Genomic DNA, 6000 nt, shown 5'->3' with positions numbered 1-6000 from the left:
AAGCCCCCTTGACGTGCCCATGCCAATCTGCACGACCCTTTCCCCTCCCCACCCTGGTGGTGACCGTTCTCGTCGTCCTCATCGTCCTCGTCGTCCTCGTCATCCTCGACGTCCTCGACGTCCTGGTCGTCCGCGTCGTCCTCGTCGTCCTCAACGTCCTCAACGTCCTCATCGTCCTCATCGTCCTCAACGCCCTCAACGTCCTCGACATCCTCGAAGTCCTCACGATACGCACCCCGTGCCTCGGCCTCGGCCTTTTTGCGTAATTACTTGTGAAAATGCTTCAGAAAATCGATCGCAGTGTATCTTTTGAAAACAACCCGACTCGCTCTGTCGAACGCGCTGCCCTTCCCCCGGCCGGGCTGCCTCCTGGACAGAAGGACAGCCACCACCCCCTGTCGCTGAATTTGAAATGTGTCCGTGGGAACAGGAAAAACAGCAAAGGAGCAGGTGACGTGTGGCACTGCATGGGATTACAGAGAGGTCGGAAGCAGGTGGACAGGCAGGCTGTGTGTTTGTGTGTGTGTGTGTGTGTGTGTGAGAGAGAGAGAGAGAGAGAGAGAGAGAGAGAGAGAGAGAGAGAGAGAGAGAGAGAGGCACGGTAGGAGGGCTTTACCGGATCTAGTTTCTGTTCACTGATTAGCTTGGCGCCCGATGGCCCGGCTCTCACATATGAAAGCCCACCAGCGCGCTCGAACTCACACCACACACACACACACACACACACACACACTCACACACACTCACACACACACACACGCAGAGTAAGTACAAGGGCTCACTCGAACCCGGCCCCCCATGGCCAGCGATTGGAACAGCGCGCCGCCCTTTGAAGTCTCCGAGTGTGCTTTACATCAACATCCCACCGAAGCACGATCACTATAACCCCCGTCACGGTCTTTTTCGTCTTCTAAATTAAAAAAGGAAAAAAGAATTAAGGGAAAATTGTCACCGAAGGAGGAGGAGGAGGAATCTGAATATGAAAGGCCACAACCTTAGCGGGACCTCAACAGAAAAAGGGACTCATGTAACTTAAACAGGACATAAAATTATTTTCTTCTTCTTCTTCTTCTTCTTCTTCTTCTTCTTCTTCTTCTTCTTCTTCTTCTTCGTTGATAATTGCTTGACGCCACCGCGTGGACAGGGCCAGGCCGCGCTGACTCGGCCTAGCTAGGTGCTTGCCCCTTTTCCCCCTCCCCCCTCTCTTCCCCTCTCTCGCGCCGCAGCAGCGTGAGGCTCAGCGCCGTGTATCCATATTTAATGTGCATGCTAAAAGCCAAACGGATTAAACGTTGCGCAGAAGAACGGGACGGGCGGAAGGAAACCATCATCACAGTGCCACAAGGCTTATGAGCGGGGATTACCCACTCCCTACTCTGTCTCTCTCTCTCTGCTCCCCTTTCTCTTTTTAAAACTCCTGGCACTACAAGGTTGCGAAACCGTAATAACAAACTGACGTGATGGAAGTTTGATAATATTGCTCGTGGAGACTTTTATTACGCTCGCGTTGGTACGTAAGGAAAAATAATTCTGAAACATGGTGTGGTTTTCCAAGTAAAATACACAACGCGCCCGGTACAAAGGACCATCCAAACATGCACCACCACCACTCCCACACGCCCGGTCGGGTTGCAGCGCCTTGTCGCGGAGGGATCGGCGTGCCATCAAGGTCCCTCGATGCGACCAAACTTTGAACAAAGAAAGCAAATAATTTATCGTCAGACTGCTGACCGCGGGGCTGGCTGCCTTGTCCCGGTCGGAAACCTGACCGTAATTCGGAGTTGCAAGGACCGCTCCGCCCGTCAGCTGACTGATTCCGAGAGTCGCTCTGTCTGTCTCTCTCGCCCTCGTGGGGCGTCCCGCATGGGTGCGAGAGAGACAGAGCGACGGTAGCGACTCTCGGAGTCAGGCTGCCAGAGAGGCAACGGCTGGCGCTCCCTCCCTTTTGACCCGCCTGCAAAAAGGCGCGCTAGCCGAAAGGCGCGCCAGCGACATGGCGCCGCTTTCTTCCATTTTCTAATGTTTTAATGAGTCCGACCGCGCGGCCCGCCCCGTTCCGGCGCACAAAAGTGGTCGTGTTTGCCAGCGCGTGTCCGTCCGTCTGTCTGTCCGTCCGTCCGTCTGTCCGTCTGTCTGCCAGCTAGTCCGTCTGCCTGTCTGCCAGCTAGTCCGTCTGTCTGTCTGCCGGCTAGTCCGTCTGCCTGTCTGCTTGCCTGCCAGCAGTCCAAGTACGCGTGTGCGTATGTATGTATTCAGCCTTTCTGTCTGCCTGCCTGTCTGTCTGCCTTCGCGCGGTGCCGGACAGACGCGGCTTTTTGGATCAAGCAGCTGAATCGACACACGGCCGCGCGGACGGGCTAATTGTTTGTCGGGCCGAGCAGTCATCAGCCGGGGATCAGCCGGACGTGTGCACGGGTCGCGATAAAGAGAGAGGGGGCTGCGCAGTGGGCCAGAAGACCGGTGGGAGGCGGCCAAAAACTCTAGACGCGTTTTGAGCTCCAGGGTCGCGAAACAGGACTCGGACCGAGCGTGTGACCCCCACCAATTGATTCCTCGTTCGGAGAGCAATCCATTGGTGGGGTCACACGCTCGGTTCGAGTCCTGTTTCACGACTCTGGAGCTCAAAACGCGTCTAGAGTTTCAGCCGCCTCCACCGGTCTTGTGCTGGCTGTCTGCAGAATGCGCACGGAGCGGCACACACTAAGCGCGCCAAGCTTGCCCCGCCGTTTCTCGGAATTCCATCCCCTCGCTCCTCCGCGGCTGCGCGGCTCCGCGTGTGTGCCCTGGCCACGGCCATGGCCCTGGCGCCTTTTAGCCCTTCCTCGCGCTGCCTTCGCAGGGCCCCTTCATTTATTCAAGGCTGTGCGGCCAAATCCGACGGGGCAGGGATAATGTTTCCTTTGCCCTCCTCCCCCAACCTCCCCCCCCCCCCCTTGCCCCGGCCGTCATCCCTTGCGACACCTCGGGGTCCTCCTCGGAGCGCGCCCTTTCCCCTGACCTGCAGACTGAGAGTCGTTTTCGTCGCCCTGCCTCTCTCGCACTCGTGGGGCGTGGCGTATTGGTGCGAGAGAGACAGAGCGACGACTCTCGGCCCACTGGAGGCCTGGAGGCCGGGGCCCCACCCTATCCCAATCAACGAGGGTCTCGTGCGGGCTTCGGAACCGCCTCGAGCCCCACACGCATGTATGGGCACGTATCTACACCCCCAAAAGCGATGCCTTGCAATCAGCCGACGAATCCACTTTGTGACGAGAAGAACACCCGTGACAAACAATTTCACATATAATGTCACCGTCAAAAATGGTTTAGTCGAAACAACTTAGACTATTAGTTTTGGGTTCGTTGAGAGTCGTGCTCTCTTAGTCGGTGTAATATGACTGGAGGTACCTATCAACTCAATTCGGTGAAACCTTTTTTTTAGTGTTTGGCTCAGGTTAATTTTCTTCGACCAGAACAGAACACCTCGCTTGCTCAGCAGGGTACTACCTTGAATATGTGGCCCGCGCTCCATGGACGGAACGTGAGCCCGAAGGAGCAACGGGGTGGATGTTAAGTGGTGCATTACTCTGTGTGTGAGGGAGTTGTGAAAAGGGGATTTATGATCGTCTTGGATGGAGTGAGAGAGAGAGAGAGAGAGAGAGAGAGAGAGAGAGAGAGAGAGAGAGAGAGAGAGAAGAGAGAGAGAGAAGACGGTGGTGCAACGAGAGAAAGGGGGGGATTGGGCGAGTGCTGTGGTACGTAGTTGAAAGTGAGAAACAAAGCGGAGGATGAAGTGGTTGAAAGAGAGACACCGGCGGACACTAGACAGTGCTGGGCTGGGTGAAAGAGAGACACAATGTGGGTGCCGCAGTGGTTGCTAGAGAGAGAGACAAGGCGTCTCGGGCTGCAGGTGTAGTGGCAAGGATGAAAGCGGGGCTCGAAGCGGGGCTCGAAGCGGGGGGTGGAACGTGGAACCGGGCCAACGGTTTCCGCGAGCCGGAAATGGGCCCGGTAATGGCAAACCGTGGAGAGGGGGGGGGGGCTTCGGGGGGCTCCAGCCTTCCGATCGCGGCGCCGTGCACATGCAGAGTGTGGCTGAGCGCCGCGAAAAGCCCGCATCCTTCTAGCTGATGAACGCCGACAGACAGAGAGCCGTTTTCGTCGCTCTGTCTCTCTCGCACTCATGGGGCGTCCCGTATAGGTGCGAGAGAGACCGAGCGACGACAGACGTCTGGCGGAAAGTATTGCCCAACAAGTGGCACTGTGAGGCAGAAACTAGTGTAGGCTGACTTAGCTCCTCGACACTATTAGAGCTGTGCTTAACTTCGAGTCCCTTATGGGGCCTCGGTCGAGCCCTAGTTGTGCACTGCAAGGGTGGATCCATAGACGGGTTCAGGTGGGGCGTCGCAAAAGTTGCCTACCTACGGGGAAAGGGCGACTTGTTGCCTACTTTAGGAACCAGCGCCCCCATCTCCTCCCCCGCCGGGTGCACCTACACTGTGACGTTCGTTCTGGAGGTCCTGGACCGGATGCGTGCCGAATAGACGAAGCCAATGGCACGGCAACGCCGCCGAGGTGGCAACAATGGCTGGGCGTAGGCTTGGCGGCGGCGGCGCGGCGCAGACATGGCCATGGCCAAAGAAGTGATGAACTTGTTGGGGCGTATCAAGGTGTTCGGTGCGACGCGGCGCAAGCGTCGCGGCGGCGCGTCGGCGGCGACCTCGTCGTCGAGCCAGGCGGCCGGCCAGCAGCAGGGCGGCGGCGCGGGCGGCGCGGAGGCCGTGGCCGGCGTGTCCACGGCCAGCGTGGCGGATGACGCCGCCAGGGCGCACGTCGCCGCCAGGACCGCGCCGCCGAGGCCGCCGCAGCGGCTGCCGCCGCCCGTCAAGTCCCCGCGGGACTACAACGAGTGAGCGGAAGGGAAGGGGGCACAGTGGATTTGCCAGAAGGCCCGTGGAGGTGGTCCGAATCCCGGACACGTTTTCAGCTCCAAAGTCACTAAACGAGACTCGAACCGAACGTGTGACCCCACCAATGGATTGCTCTCTTACTGAGGAATACATTGGTGGGGTCACACGCTCGGTTTGAGTTCTGTTAGCGACTTTGGAGCTCAAAACGCGTCTGGAGTTTTGGCCGCCGGCGCCGGCCTTCTGGCGCACTGTGAGGGGAGGGTCGGCCGGAGGCGGCGACGAGCGCCACTAGTGGGACGGCGCTGTCCTGTTTGTGACATGTGGCCGATGCCGGCGGCGTAGTGGCGTGGCGGCGGCCCCGCGCGCCGCACCCTTGACGCGTAGCACGGCGCTCTAGTTGTTGTCGGGTTATGCCGCTGTTGTTGCTGGCGTCCCGTTTCGTCCCGTTTCGGCGCGTCACCGGCAGCGGTGCACCGTGCCCCCTCTCGTCCGGGGAGGAGGAAGGGGAGGGGGAGATGACGTCAGCCCCCCTTTCTTTGAAAGGCTGGGTTGGGCTACGTGGAGCCACGGCGCACGGCCAAGCCCGCCGCCCGTAACTAATTTAAGAGACTTGTTAAGCTCGGCCCGCGCAGTCTCTTGCCGGCCAGGTGGCCCAGCAGGCCTAGGCCTGGACCATCTCCATATCACGAGGGAGAGGTAAATGATTTCCAGTCTGGGCGCGCAGCAGCATGGCGGCAGACTATCACAGTCATTATCGGCTGGCTGATTACTTGTCTCATCCCATTGAGAGCGGAATTACGGTTCAGCGCCGCCATGGCCGCTGGGGAGGAAGAGGGAGGGGGGGGCTGCTTTTCGCCGACGCCGTCGGTCGAGCTCCCTCTTTTCATCCCGGAAGCCTCAATAGAAAAAGGTGTTTTTTCACCTCCACCGCCGCGACGGCCGCGACTTGGGCTCAGTCCCTCGGTGTTGTTGCAGGTACCGGGTGATCCGGCTGGAGAACGGGTTGACGGCGCTGCTCATCTCCGGCGCGGAGCTGAGTGCCGAGACTCCCACCTACGTCCCCGAGCCGCCGATCCCCGGCGAGGACCGCCCGCCCGGCGCGGCCCCGCAG

The sequence above is a fragment of the Thrips palmi genome, unplaced genomic scaffold (genome assembly GCF_012932325.1).
Source record: "Thrips palmi isolate BJ-2018 unplaced genomic scaffold, TpBJ-2018v1 HiC_scaffold_1, whole genome shotgun sequence".
Taxonomy (NCBI): Eukaryota; Metazoa; Arthropoda; class Insecta; order Thysanoptera; family Thripidae; genus Thrips; species Thrips palmi.
Note: the sequence above shows the minus strand (reverse complement) of the source record.